Below are 16831 nucleotides of genomic sequence, written 5' to 3' on the forward strand. Positions count from 1 at the left end.
GCGTTTGAAGGCCGAAATTGCAAAGAAACGACCGCATATGGCAAAGAAAAAACTTTTGTATCATCAAGACAACGCACCGTGTCACAAGTCAATCAAAACAATGGCAAAACTACATGAATTGAACTTCGAATTGCTCCCACATCCACCGTATTCGCCAGATTTGGCTTCCAGCGACTACTGGCTGTTCGCAGACCTGAAAAAAATGCTCGCCGGTAAGAAATTTCGCACGAATGAAGAGGTTATCGCTGCAACTGAGGCCTATTTTGAGGCAAAAGATAAATCGTTCTACAAAAGTGGTATTGAAATGTTAGAGAGGCGCTGGACTGATTGCGTTGCTCTTCATGGAGATTACGTTGATGAATAAAGCTAATTTTGAACCAAAAAAACGGTGTTTTCTTTGTTAGGCCCGGGACTTTTCAGCCCATGTGTTATATAATATACTTCTTCAGTTATACGTTTGCTGTACGTTAAGTCTAAAAGCTACAGGATTTACACTTTTAATTTACGTTTTTACGCATGCCACATACGTTTTTCTTCTTTTTTTCATCTCAGTGTGTCTTTGTCACTGTTGTGTTTTGGTAGCATATCATTTGAGACGTAGAGTAAGGTTTATGGGCATAATGGCCTTTCTCACTGTTGTGCTTTTGTATAACATAAGAAGTTTAGTACTTTCACAGTAGTGTCATTTCAGATTTTGCCAGGGGGTGGCAGGCAAGATTGTTCGCTGACATACGAGTTGGAACTTCTTTTATTAGTATTTTGAGGATGCAATTAATTAAAAAAAGCATGTGATTCTCAAATCTAAAAAGTGCAATTGCTCCCTTGCCCTCCCTAAATGACGCCCCTATCTAGCAAGGATTCTGTGAAAGATGAAGCGCCCAGGTCCAAGCAGGCCTGTCAGAATGTCTGAAATGATTGTCAAAGTTCGGGTTATCATCTTGAATAACCTAAATGTAAGTTTCAGGGTAGTATCAGACATCGTAAGGGTAAATAAGGAGTTAATAGGAATAAATAATAATGGAGAATTTGAAGAACGGAAGGTATGTTCTATGTGCATGTTTGTTGTCCTAGTCTTTAATGGAAAAGTAGAAATTGGAAAGATTGCATCTTTCGCCTGCACACAACATATTGTTGGTTTGTAAGTTTTTGACACTAAAAGCAAGTCTATTACCGCAGCCCGCACACTTGCTAGACCTGTGCCTCCCTGTGATTACTTTCTTTTCCTCTAATTAAAAGCATCACCAAAGAATTACTACCTTGACGATAGTTCCACTATCCAGATTGCATCTTTCGCCTGCACACAACATATTGTTGGTTTGTAAGTTTTTGACACTAAAAGCAAGTCTATTACCGCAGCCCGCACACTTGCTAGACCTGTGCCTCCCTGTGATTACTTTCTTTTCCTCTAATTAAAAGCATCACCAAAGAATTACTACCTTGACGATAGTTCCACTATCCAGAAAGTAATGACTGGGGCTTTAGTCCAGGACTTTCAAACATAATTAAACGTACACTGTAAAAAATTTCGCCTTCAATTTACTGACCGATTACCCTCAACTCTCGCTGCCATCCGATTACCCTAAATTTTATGGACCACCGTTTTTTCATAAAAACGGCAGACCGTATATTTAGAAGCAAAATAATATTGACCGTGTTTAGAAAAAAAAGCACAGGTGTGTTATTACCGTACATGATTTACGGTAATAACACACCTGTGCCCTCTTGCTAGATCCAGTAAGAATTTTTGCTGGTCAATATATACTGACCCAATTTTCATCGAATTGCTGGAAACTGTATCAGTACACACACTGGCTAGCAATAATTTTTGCTGGATGGATGCAAGTAGAGTGCACACTGGTCCACTGCTGTTAAAGACTACTTAACTAAAGAAAACAAAAGTGAACGAAAGAAGCGTTGCACCTACGACGTGCATAATATCCATAAGAATAAAAATTGAAATTAATTCTTAGTTTGTAATATCGAACCCTTGTTCTGATATCTTGAACATACATTGCTTTTTCTTTTCAAACTTACTAATTTTGTCATGTATTGAACAAAACACCAGAAGAGGATTCGATATTACATACAAAAAAAAAAAAAAAAAAAATCTTGAATTCTATAGCTGAGTTTTCGCACGCTTTGAAGATGTAGTTGGAACAAACATCCATGCCCTTTTAAGATATTCATAAATCGATATTCTGTTACAATGTTAAGACTAGCTTTATTGCATGTATTTTCGCTATGAGTACCAGTAGACTAATAGACCTCAAATATTCTAATTAGCGATTCATTTGATTAGTCGCATTATTACAGTTTCAGATAACCAAGCAGGCACTCGACAACATAGCTTAGAATGACCAGAAGTACGACTAAACAAGTGTAAAACCATATGACTTCTCACAACACTGCCTACAGTATCCAGTATCCGCTATCTCAAATTAATAAATACGTGTTTGCATAATTATGTAACAGTGGCATCAATAATAATAATAATAATAAAAAGGTCACCAAACTTCCAGAGTATCGAACTTTTGCATATTTAGACTATTAAACGCTCAAATGTATTAACAAGACACCAGAACAGATTATAGGCACTCAGAACAAAATTAAAGATAAAAACATTTACAGCAATATTTTTCAAATCTAACAATTTATTTATCCAGAAAAAATAATGACAGCATGGGCGCCCGATGAAAATTTTCTAGGGGACTCAACTCCCTGGTTACTATATACCCTGATATTTTTTATTTGTATTAAGAAATTTAATGCGTTTTCACTAGCTAGGGGAGCGACCCCCCGCCCCTCCTTCGGGCACACATGAGTGACAGTATACTTTTGTTTCTGTAACATGAAAAATTCCAGTTGATGCAACACAATTTATATAATGCTGTTACGGTAAACTACAAAGCACTTTTCCTAAAGTTTTTTTTTTCTTTTTTTTTTAAGTACTTCAACATTGTGATTCTAATTCTAGCTTCACAAACCACTCGTAGTTGGCTACATTATCATAAGACTTTATAGGCCTACATCCAGCAGTTTCTTGGTTTCGAATCGTTGCACTTTGGAGCGATCTGCTTGCCACAATAGCCAACTAAAGTTTTTTTGTCACCGAACAAAGTTCAAATATTAACATTGTGCTTTCCCATACATTACCTTGCTTAATGTTGAATTTCCAGGATATCTTCAACAGTGATAGGCCTATTGTATATATCACACCAGAAAACCACACACTAAACAAACAAACAAACAAACAAACAAAAAAAGAAACAAAACAAAACAAAGCACAACACATCCGAACCTACGCGCCATCAATCGTCGCTTCGAACATGTGCTTTTTCTCTCCAATGCGCATGCCCGACACAAGCATCTGACAGGAAAACGGTCTCCTACCATTATTTTAGAAAAACGGTAAACCGTATATTTTTTACGGTAGGAGGCACTTATTTTCACGGTTGTTGGTTACAGTGTAGTACAAAAACGATCGGACAACGCTGTGTGTAGACGAAAGATTTTCCCACTTCGAGTAAACCGAAAGACGTTAATTTATTTTTAATAGATCCAATCTCGTTTCCCCATTGCTGCACTGTGTACAATTAATAATCACTCCTAAAGATATGGTGCATTCAGAGCACAAGGAAATCAAGTCCACTTTTTGGTCATTTTGGGTATATTTCATCATGAAAATCTCTACCTGCAGGAGCTCCCTTTAGAGCTTAAAAGAATCATGTCCAGATATTTTTAATAACTCCTACAATGAAAAAAAAGAGAGAAACATTTAACTTTTCCATATACTTTATGACAGCGCTCCGTACAAACTTAGTATTTTTTTTTGGGATCAAAATATACAATATATTTCAATCAAAAATTTTCTTGAAGGCCCTATATTTGGAGAACTACATATAGTGTAGCCAAATCCGAACTATCACTTAGCTCAGTATGTTGTGCTTATTCCGTAAAAGGTACGAAAACTCGATTTAGAGGCTTCTCAAAAATTTTGCGGCCCTTGCAGTGAGAAAAAATGTATGTGGCGTACGTAAAATCGTACGTTACATTTGTAAATGTTTTTGGACTTAATGTACAGTAAACGTATAACTGAAAACCATGTTCTATAATACTTTCCGTATAAGTGTTCCATCTATACGCACTTCCCGTATGAAACAATACAGGCGATCAGGATCTCACATATAAATGAACGTATATAGCATATAGCTGACGAAGGTAACATACATATATGTATGTAATATAAGGAAAACTGTTAGATATCAGATTTCCTGCAATGGCATGATGTAACATCTAAGGGTAGTGTCTACGTAGCATACGGATAACGTATGCTCCGTATTAATTTCTGTAGTAAGTAAGAGGATTCCACAGTGTGATTCAAAAACTAATTATTTGTCAAGATCGCAATCATTTCGTCGTTGTTTCCACGAACTGGCTAATTTAGTTGTTCCAAGATATAGAATGTAAAAAATATGGTTTTGAGTAAATTTAAGTTAAATACTGGATAATTTCACTCATTACAGAATCTATCTAAAAATTTACATAAATGAAAAATATTAATAGAGATTAATAAAAAAAATTGAAATTAAATATTTGACTTTAACGTCCCACGTTATGCCGGTTAGGCTAAAGGAGACAGGGATGTTGAGTAATGAATCAAATGGCGGAATGAAGGAAGTGGGAGGAACCGGGAGAAACCCGAGGAAACCCACACACAGGGTATTTGTCCACCACGAAGTTTACTTGGCGGGGGCTGGGATCGAACCCGGGACCCCAAGCATCAGAGGTGAACACTCTAGCACTGAGCCACCATGGCTCCCAGATTAATGAACGGTATCTTAAAATGCAGTTTATTATACATTTGCCTTACAATTGACATTATAAGTTGAGACATTGCTTTGAATCTATTCGTTGGTTCGTAAAAAAATCTTTTGTTTCAAATTCCCCAGTTCATTGGTCGTTTGAATAACACAGTTTTTATAATCGACAACAGCGAATTCATATTCTTCACAATTCAAAGGACTCTAGTGACGTAAATTTCGAACAGCTAACAACAATTACTTCAATTCAAGTGCCTACGCTACTATTTTACAGAGTGATCACAGTCTCGTTATCCCCTATCGTGTGTCCACATTTCATAGATGGTCGCATTGTATTAATATTGGATCACAGAGAGGACACCTTTGAGGTGGTGTGACAATTCTTTTACTATTTATTGCAGAATGTCTGTGTATACACTATGTTTTCATAACAGAGTCTAATTCTTCTCCCTGCACGATGTGAAATTCTCATCATTACTGGCGTGATGGCCGTAAATCCACACCGCATAGCATTCTTAAGTTCATCAACGCTGGAAAAAATGTAAACGCTTTATCAGGTCAGACATCCTGAGTGAAGTTTTACTCATTCACACCAGACAAATGTCGAAATGGTACCTCACATAGAAGTTCCAGGCCGCTTCTTTCCTTTCCCAATCCTTTCTTCCTTCCCTTTTCTGGGTAGTGTGCTCGCCGAAAGGACGTCAACCCTCATTCGTGACGAGCTAACTGAATTAGATGCTGAAAGCCCAGAAATCTAATTCCTAACCTAACCTAAAACATTAAAAGTTTGTAGCGATTTCATTAGTACCTTCTTTTGCAAATCCTTCGTACCAAATATAACCGTGTCCGTCCTTACTGGCATGTTCATAGATTGTGGAATTGTAGGTTGACTGCACTGAGAAAAATCCGTTCTCCGGACAGCGGTATATTGTACCAATATGCGGAATCCTCTTGCTTACTATAGAAATCAATATGGAGCATACGTTTGCCATATGCTGTATACGCACTGCTCTTAGATGTAGCAACATGGCGTTGCAGGATGTCTGACATCTAACAGTTTTCCGTATATCACATGCATGTACTTATGTTACATTCCTCAGCTATATGTTACATACGTCCATTTGCTTGTTAGATCCTGACCGCCTATATTGTTTCATACGGAAAGTACGTATAGATGGAACACTTATACGGAAAGTATTATAAAACGTGCGTTTTCAGTTATACGTTCGCTGTACGTTAAGTCCAAAAACTACAGGAATTACGCATGTAACCTACCTTTTAAAGTACGCCACCTACATTTTTTTCTCAGTGCGCTTTCGCTTACAACACCATTTCCCATGCTTGTGGTACGGGGTAACTGTATTACCTGTTTCATGTTAAAGCAAGTAGCGACGATCTTTGTATCATTTGAGGCCCGTTGTTTTTCAAAACTTTTAAGTTCTCTTACTATAGCCTTTTGTTGAATGTATCTGTGAAACTTATCTGTCAGTAGCTGAATTTTGCTTACGTCTCCTTTGCGAATTGTTTCACACATGGTGCATAAGTCCTTCCTTAGATCACTAGATTTCAGTTTCATAGGCGCAAACACTGATCTGTACAATGAGTACGATGTAAGATTATTATGAAACACTAATTTCAAAGATCGTACATCTTAGCAACTGTTAGTGTATTGACAAGTATTGAATTTACTTCCATGATATGATTTTTTATTTTTATTTTATTTATTATTATTATTATTATTATTATTATTATTATTATTATTATTATTATTATTATTGCTAGCCAAGGCTAGCTACCCACTCGTGGGCAGTGTTTCTTCCAGACCTGCTTTTGGGGGGGTCACTGCCCCTCGAAGCTTCACGAGTAGCCCCCCTCGTAAGATTTCAAAATAATAAGTCTATAATATTATAATAAATAGAATAGTATCAGCAGTACGCCCCCCCGGAATAGTAAGTGTGCACCCCCGGAACATTGTTTCTGAAAGAAACACTGCTCGTGGGTTATGCCATCCATGGGGAAAGGGAAGTTTGGGAGTTGATTGAAAAGGACTGGAAGAGGGTCTTCGGGATGTTTCAATATTTTGAGATGTAAAATTAATGTATTGAATTTTATCACTGAAATACTAACAAGAAACAAAATGACAGAGTATGATAGCTACTAGAAAAATTTTCCTCTTGTAACAATTGTTGGTGTACAAAGCGCAACATAAACATTTAATTACAAGTGTGAAGTAACTGTGTGTTGGAAATGAAGTGACTGTGCATTACAAGTAACTGTGAATTTAATTCATTAAATTCGATTATTATTAAATTACTTTATTAACGAAAGAAACATGAACTTTTGAAAACTCATTGAAAGAAAACTTTTATTAGAACTGTACATTCTCAGACACCTGTTGTAAATGCATATTTGTTAAATAAGCTCGACTAGCTTCCTTCTTTCCTTTCCGTATACCTTCAAGCATAGCCTGAAACTTCTCGATTCATTGGACTCTTAGGTCATCATTCTTGAGTTGATCAAAACCACGAGGAAAACAACAAGAAGGGGTATTCGACACACGATTAGGATAGGTGTAGGATCGACGAGAGAAGCGGATCGCACCGTTGGAGAATAAGCAGGTCAAGAGTACAATTCTGATGGTTTATCACCGCAGACTCATTAAGCTTCAGCAGACTAGTAGAATGAAGGCGTAGGAGGACATCATCGTAAAGACGTATTATCGACGCCTCTTGCAAATCAACAGGATAGAGATCCAGATGTTGACTGTCTCCAGCTTATCCAGACTCTTCCAGGGGAAAATACTCATCGCTCCAGATGATTAGGACGACGTCAGCTTCGTTGGATCTATCAGGCTAGTGCTCATCCTTTATCTTTTAATCATAACCTTTCTTTCTCTCTCTCACACCTTTTCCCTACAAGTCATTTTTCAAAATTAGAAACATTTGAATTTTATTTAAATTCAATCATAATTTAGTTATTAAGTACCGTGTTGTGCATCAGTTCCATCCCCAATTGTTACATTATTCTATGAGTATTTTTAGAGATTATTCTGAGCTACAACTGATGGCACAGCACCGGCACACAAGTAAAACAAAAGTAAAAATAAGAAGGAAGGTTACTTTCGCTACAGTTTGCTTCATTTACTCTAGTAAATAGAACCACGACATCTACTGCTCAAAAAAGTAAAGAATGTGGTGAATGTGAAAATTTTTCATACGTTTTACGAAAAGGCAAATTTACATTCGGCAGTTCATGAAATTGAGGTTCTCATTTTCTCAGTATTCGACAATATAATACTGGCAATATCTCACAAAATAAGCAGACTTCGGATCTAAGTTTTCATCCACTAATAGTACACGTGTGTCTAACAGTTTTAATAATATAAACTAAAAAAGTGCATTTTTTAATATTCGCCGGTTCGTGATATCTTAGAACAACTAAATTCGTCAGTTCGTGAAAACAACGACGTTTCGATATATCTTTAGTTTTCCTAAAATTCTTCTTTTTCTCACAAGTTCGATATTGGACCCCTCCGTTTGCTTGAGCTCCGAGATTTCTAAAACAAAATCATTTTAGGACACTATGAGCGGTCAGAGTGTATTTATATTAGAGGAAAATGGGTAAGTTACTCTGTATTTGTGCAATGAAGCTATATTACGTACTCCTTAGATCACAGAAAAATAAAATATGTCTAAGTAGGAAAGGAAAAGACACAGGAGAGTACAATTGGAAGGAAAGTTTGAAATGGATGTTGTCTCTCGCCAAACACTATTTAATGTATATCTAGAAGAGATAGTGGAAAAGAGCCTACATAATCAAGACGGTATTTTGTAGGAGGTATACTACAATGATTAGATATATACTACTTGCAGATGATGTGGCACTTATGGTGGAATAAGAAAAAAATCAATAGGATATTAGAGTTAGATGCCGAAAGCCCAGAAATCTAATCCTAAATCCTAAGGCCATTTAGCCCTTCACGTTTTGAGGGATGACGTCCCTCTGTGAGCACACAATCCGCAGGTAAGGAAGGGGAAGGAAGGAAGCAGCCTGGGACCTATAAGTTAGGTACCACCCCGGCATTTGCCTGGTGTGAATGAGGAAAATCCAGAAAAAAACTCATTCAGGGTGGCTGGCGTGAGAAAGCGTGTTACACTTTTTCGACCGAGTGACCCTACCTAGTATCGAACCCGGGACCGCTCGCACCGAGGGCGAGTGCGTTAGCGACTACGCTACACGCGGCCACAATATAGGATATTAGAAAACTTGAGAAAGTCTTCTAAAGAATATGGGAGGAAAATAACTATTAGAAGAACAAAAGCCACGGTGATTGGAACGAAGGGATCAGTGTCAAATATAAAAAGTAGGAGGAGAGAAAATATAACAGCTAACTAGTTTTCAATGTCTTGTCATTATTATTAGTAATGATATGAAGTGTGAATGTGAGAAAAAAGCAAGGATAGGAATGGCGAAAGAAGCCTTAAGGAGGAGCCTTTTCCTTTAGTTGAATTTCAGTAGATATAGAAAGATCTGTAACGATGAAAGTCCACCACTTAAAACTTTGTTCCGACATATCAGTAATGTGTATCTTCCTAAGATTTGCAAAATGTAATAAAAAATAATGAATGTTTTCTATTAGAATTTAAAAGAAATTGTAACTTTGACTTAATCTCTAGATCATGAATACAAAAATAAAATTCGGAAAATTTAACACCAGATACTATAAACGTACACTGGTTTCCGAATTAATTGAAAAAAAAAAAAAAAAGAAAAAATACAACTGAGTTGGTCTGAAATGATTATGTACTAAGTTTAGTGGCTATCACATAGCAATACCTAAATTAAGGCAGAAGACATGAAATACAATGAATAACGATACATTTTCAATTTCTGTAAGTTGTAATTATTCATGCGATGCTGAGCTTGTATATAGGCTATTTATCCTTCATGTGTTCTCAACTACAACTATAGGGATAAGAGGTGAACATTATCTTCTATATATATGATTTTTTTTTGAAAAGTTATAGTATGAAAACAATATTTACTTGGAAAGAATAATACCCCAGGGGACATCTATACCAGAATTTCATTAAACATTTCTGATAAAGAGTATAATCTTATTGCAAATTCATATAAATTTCTTGTACTTGTCAAAATGCAGTTACGAGTATACAAGAGTATACAAGTATATATATATACAAGATTCTATTTAATGACTTAAGCTGTGCATGGGTAACATTTATCCTGTTGAAGGCTTCATATACTTTGAGAATATACTTTGCAGAATACCTTATAATAAAATAAATAAAATGAATATAAATTTATTCTGTAAATGCAATATCTTCGCTGATCATTTCGGTGTTTGAAAATTTTTGCATAAATAACTTGGACATATAATATTTTATTGTCCGTTTTATCAGAAGAATAGTAAAATAGCAAGCAACCTGCTTATCCATTTAATTTTAAAGCTTGAAAGCGCTTTGTTTGGCTGTAATAAACAGGAGGGCTGTCAAAAATCTAAAATTTATGAAATTGGTTTCGAGTAATTGAATCGTCAGGTTTAAGAAGGGGGTAAGTGAAAAATACAAAAAGTTGCGAAATTGAAGAAAACACTGTATAAATATTAGCGTTTTCATTTAATAACCACCAAATTTGTGCTGAAATTTTGGAACTATACGCTATACCCCTCACGTGTAGTTTAGAGCTTGAAAATAATGCACGAGATAATGTAGAGTACAAAAAGTAATTTTGCAATGTTTCGGTCTTTATTTTCTCCTAAATGATTATATTACATGAAGTGTTCATTTTGAGCAATTTTTAAAAATAATCCCCCAAGTCCAGACCCCCAAGTCTGTTCGGCCTACAGCCTCGCATTTCTTATCTATCGGCCTTTGCATCAACAGTGAACATTTCGTGTACTTGCTCTTCATGTTCCCTGAATCTGCCCATCCGGGGGCTTCGCCCCCACACATTGTCTTTGCTCGGCCTACGGCCTTGCACCTCTTGAACTCACAATTCTATCGTTTCTTTTCGCATTTCAACTATCTAAAAGGTAAGATTTTATATCCCAACAAAACGCCCATATAAATAACATGGGAAAGATTTTTCAGTTCCCCATAAAACCACTCTACGGTTCGAAATTTTTATGTCTGATTATTCACTTAGGTAACGCTAACGAAAACGTAGAAGCATACCAAATTTCAAGTTTTTATTCCAATTCTAAGTAAATGTATTCCAATTCTAAGTACATGTACATGGATTCCAATTCTAAGTAAAACATGAGATTATAGGTCAAAAAAAGGCCTATTTAAATAACATAGCTAAATTCTTCATCCCCTCTTTAAACCTCCTAAAAATAAAAAATCTTCACTTTTTGCAACTTTTCTGTGGGTTAGTTCCGGAAAGCTACAATCATGTCAAATTTCATCATTGTAGCCCTACAAGAAGTGCTCAGTAATTTATGTCAGCTCATGTAGTTTTATATATATCTCAAAATGTACCTTGGTTCGTAAGACCCGAATTCTAAATATTAATGTTGTAAATATTTTAAGGATTTGCATTTAACCAAACGAGACAGAATGTAACCAATAAGGTTCGACATAACCTTTTCTGTTATGATGGACATGAATTGCTTTCATATTCATTAGTTGTAGATTTTTCAAAGTGTGCATTACAACTTTTGTTTACGAGGGCTGTCTAAAAAGTATCCGACCTTTGGCCAGAAAAATAGTTGCGAATACCTGACAGATTTGGGACCCTAATCCCCTTCAAAGTAGGCCCCTTGTGCTTCCACACACTTAGCCCACCGATCCTTCCACTGCTGGAAACACCGCTGGAAGTCTTCTTTTGGAATGTTGTTCAGCTCCGTCGTCGTGTTCCGCATTATGTCTTCTCTACTCTCAAAACGGGATCCCATCAGAGGCGTCTTCAATTTTGGAAACAACCAGAAGTCACAAGGAGCCAGGTCTGGAGAGTAGGGAGGTTGGCGAATGGTTGTAATTCCATGTTTGGCTAAGAACGTGTGGATCAATTGGGATGAATGTGCTGGGGCGTTGTCATGATGGACGTGCCAGTTCTTCGCTGTCCACATGTCTGGTCTTTTGCGCCGGACTGCGTCACGGAGTCGCCTGAGAACATCTCGATAGTACTCCTTTGTCACTGTTTGTCCTTCCGGTGCGTACTCGTGATGCACAATTCCACGGGCATCGAAGAAAACTCAGCAACACCTTGATTTTGCTTCGCACCTGCCGCGCTTTCTTCGGCCTTGGAGAATCGGGATGCTTCCATTGAGACGATTGTTGTTTTGTTTCTGGGTCGTACCCGTACACCCATGACTCATCTCCAGTTATCACGGAATTCAGATACCCAGGATCAGTGTTGGTGGTGTCCAGAAGGTCCTGTGCAACGTCAAAACGGGTGTCTTTTTGTTCCTGAGACAACAACTTGGGTACAAATTTAGCAGCCACTCGTTTCATGTTCAAATCGTCACGCAAAATTGCATGTGCAGAATCTTTACTCACTCCAACATCTTCTGCAATCTCCCGCACTGTCAAACGGCGATCTGCCATCACCAAATTTCGCACCCGCTCAACAATAGCTGCATTCCGAGCAGTTTGGGGCCTGCCGCTACGCTGCTCACTCTCGACTGATGTGCGGCCATCTTTGAATCGGTTGAACCATTGTTTAATTTGTGTTACACCCATCGCATCTTCTCCAAACACCTGCTGAATCTTACGAATTGTTTGGCTTTGAGAATCACCCAGCCTTTGACAGAATTTGATGAAGTATCTTTGCTCAATTCGTTCAGTCATCTTGCGAGAAACACTAAATCCGACGAACACTACCAACAGCACCTCACTTCCCGACCACCAGCTCACGACTGGCACACGCGAACGCGGTGAAAAAATTCAAGCATGCGCATTAAGGTTCCTCCTTCCACCGTGCACGGTGGCGCCGCCTGAGAATCACTACTGTGCGTGGAAAAAATTAAGGTCGGATACTTTTTAGACAGGCCTCGTATGTTGTGTCCGAATATCGCACCAATCTAGGCCTATTTTCTTGTTTTAAAGTGTAAAAGGCAGCGGAGACGTTTACATAAAATCGAGGTCGTTTGAGGTAAGTGTCCATTTTTAAGTAATTAATATTTTCCCAAAGAAAGTTAAACACCAATAATCCTCTTATATTTGAGTATTTCTTAGACCCAGTCCTCCTGTAAATGAAAAGCAAGTTACGTTACTGTTCAGACCTTTAATTGATCAACTGTTCATCTCTTCAAGAACATGTTATTAGAGTAGCAAGGTGTGATCATTGTGAGAAACGCATTAATTATTCTTCAAGTATTCTGATTTGTGATTCTTCTGAAATTTTCATATTCAATGTTAATAAGATGTATTAATTCATCTTTAAGCGCGTTTTTTAAAAATCAGTTGATAGGATTACGGCAACGGATTGAGAAACTTCTTTTATGAAAATTGGCAACAAAGAGCATAGTCGTGAACGCGATAACGTGATAGAATTGTATTCAGAATAGGCGACACTCAAGTCTCGTGGTCAGCAGTCCTGATAGACTATTTTGCACAGTCTGTCTTGACATGCAATTCAACGCTTAGTATGACACTCTATGACAGTTGTCTTCTTACACTGTTAGTAAGAAGTGTTGGCGGATAAATTGATTTGACACCTTATGTTGACACTAGTGCACAATGTATATATTTGGAGAGTTAGTTATTATAATCACTAACAATCTATTTTACCCTTCTTAAGCTTAGCCTCTTCCGTTTTATTCTATAATTAACTATTTTGGCTCCAAATACCAGATTTTTAACATCACAAAAATAAAGATTTTGAAAGTGTATCTTACATTCTCTTGATGTTAGTATAATAAATGTGACAAAGTGCCATATCAACATGTCCAGTAATACGCAGGTACGTCACCAATATTAGCTGTCACAAACATTATGACGTACGCGTCAACGTTACTGGTAGACTACCTCTTTTCGGTTTCGATAACTTTCTTTCGACTGCCGTAATAATCAAAGTTTCTTTGCTGAACTTGATACTGATCTTATTTGTCTGATGTGACTGATTTGTCACAGACTGTGTTTTTACATTATTTTGTGTATAATTATTGGATTAAATCAACATGTTACCTCTGTAAAACTTGATAACGTGTAGTATTTAGTGGTGGATTATTCGGTTTTCTCTTTCCGATCTTGATTTCTAGCCTCTTGCACTCTTCTGTAACCGAACTCTCGTACGTGTGGACTCTCATCCACTGTCACAGCCAACAATATGTTCTCTGGATGACAGAAGAACGCATTTCTCTCAATCACAAGATCGACGATCCTTTTAATGTTGTTTAGCAAATGTCTCGTTGTTTGAACTACCTTCAAAATATGCTTAGGCCCATATTTCACTGACTGATATCTCATTATATCGAACCAGACAGGGCACATGTCTTTATAATGTAGTTTACAAGCACTTTGAGTTCGTAAGTGGGATTCGTTTGAGAAACCTACAACCGTAAGAATCGGTTTGCACATGTCAACCATCGGTAGTTGTGAGAGGTTCAGGATCTCTTATAGCTACATCTGGAGCACACTGCCCTGTTTCATTTGCGCGCTGTTAGAATTTTTATGGCACCTTCAATAAATGTTAATGGGACGGAATACAGTGAGCTAATAGATTGGAGAAAATGTAAGCTGTTGTCCCCTCTAGTGCTCAAAAGCTTAACAACAGGAACTACCTTATCACTTATTCATGATAAATTTGCTCGTGAGTTTGACTTCTTAAATTTTCCATGCTATACTCAGGAAATTGAAAGATGTGTCAAACTCATTGCAGAGTCTGCAGGCAAATTGTGCGGACAAGAAAAGAGTGAGAACTACATTAGAGCAACTTTGCTCTCAAGACTCACAATGCCAAAATTTGATTTTAGAAATCTGAATGTAAGGCAATGTCCTTGACTAAATCAACCATAATTTAGCACATCCTAATTGATAGGATGGTTGGGTAGGGCGTCAGAGGAACTCGCAGCCACCTCCTCGTGGTGAGTTCTGGGTCATTTCAGGAAAGAGGGTTGCGATATGTTCGAAGAGCTGCAAAATGATTATGAAAATAAAATGTGTAGAATTACTCACATTAACGAACCACACTGGCCAACAGTGAAAATGTTTCTGAAATGAATTTAAAATGAATTTAGTCCCAAGTTGTTAAATTGAGCCCCATAAACACGAAATGGATAGTGATATAGTACAGTTAACTCTTGTGTTCAAAAAATAGACAATTTTAGTGAGTTATGGGTTGTTTTCAAGCAATTCTAAAGACCTTATTAATAAATAGCTACTTCTGCAACTCTGTTCAGCAGAGTATCATGGCTAATACATCATTCCATGAAGAATAACGTAGGCTGTCAAATTCTATATTGATCTTGTTGCTGTGACATATGAGAAAAGACAAATTTAGGAAAATCGGAAAACTTCTTTGAAAAAATCTCTTTCTGAGCGTTTGGGGCCCTCTACAGCGACTCTGAACGAGTACGAAACAGTTATGTATCTTAGAAAATTGTTGGAATATTGGAAATAGTCCTTCCAAATACCATTTCGATAAGGCATATGATGACGTTATTATTCTTAGCCCTTTTTGAAACTAAAAACTAAGGTTTTAAGTATACTAAAATGTAATAAAGTATACTAAAGTGAAAACCACACAAACTGTATTTACAACGATGGCTTTCTTCCTTCCTTCCAGATGTACTAAAGGGTGCTGAATACTTATAAACAGCAACATGTCTCGTCAACATGCCAACAGTTCAAACAATTTCTGTTATGTGTGTGGTAAAGTAACATTTGCAAAGCAGAAACGTCCATTGATGCCGTTCGTGAAGATGCATATTTTCATTATTTTGGTGTGAAAGCAGGGAACCAGGACAAGCCATGGGCAACTCATGTATGCTGCACAGATGCTGAGTGAATCTACGTGCATAGTTAGAAAACAAGGGACGTTCAATGATGTTTGTCGTTTCAACGGTGTGAAGAGAGCCAACTAACCAATTATTTTAACGACTGTTATGTTTGGTTTGTACTACCAATTAGCATGGAGTGTCCAAAGAAATCTTCTATACAATAATCCATCATTCCGTCAGCCATCAGAGACCAATTCATCATGACAAAGATCTCTCTGTACTTAGTCCTCCAAACAATATAGTGTTCAAGACGAACAAGATGAAGGGTTCACTGATGGCATGGAGGTCCTCATCAACTGATACGAATTTGTGCCACCAGTGCAACAGTGAAGGAGCCGTGAAATCTTGAGGAGCTTAAGAACAAAGCTGAGCTTGCTACATCACGACTTAAGGAATGGAATTTATACAAGATGATGTAAAAGTGTCAATATACAGAAATCATCAAAAGCAGTTTGAGGTTCATTTCACACAGACCTCTCATGATAATATTTTCTCATGATGTGATTTGTTTGACGAAAAAAATGCATTTCAAGTACAAACCTCCAGAGTGTTCATAGATTCATCTAAGTTTAGTATGAAGGCAGTCCTGCTACACAATTCCAATTCTCTTCCATCAGCGCCTATTGGTTATGCTGTCCATATGAAATAATCTTACCAAAACATGAAAAGAATACTCGAAGCAGTTCAGTACAATGCTTATCAATGGCAGTTATGTGAAGACTAAAAATGGTCGCTGTTGTGTTAGTGTTACAATAGGGAATCGCGAAATACTGCTGCTTTCTGTGTAAATGGGATAGTCGGGACAGGACATTCCATTACATCAGAAAGATATCGCCTCCAACAAGAGATTTCCAACCTGATGAGAAGAATGTACAACAGTCCCCTTGATTTCCTACTAACAACATCCTCCTGCTCCCGTTATATATCAAACTGTTGTTAATGAAACAGTTTGTAAAGGCATTGGATAAATATGCTGATGCGTACAAGTACCTCTAGGAACTGTTTCCTACGTTAAGCGAGACTAAATTAAAGAAGGGGATATTCTAGG

This window comes from Thermobia domestica, chromosome 10 (genome assembly GCF_964235325.1).
Source record: "Thermobia domestica chromosome 10, izTheDome1.hap1.1, whole genome shotgun sequence".
In the NCBI taxonomy this organism is placed as follows: Eukaryota; Metazoa; Arthropoda; class Insecta; order Zygentoma; family Lepismatidae; genus Thermobia; species Thermobia domestica.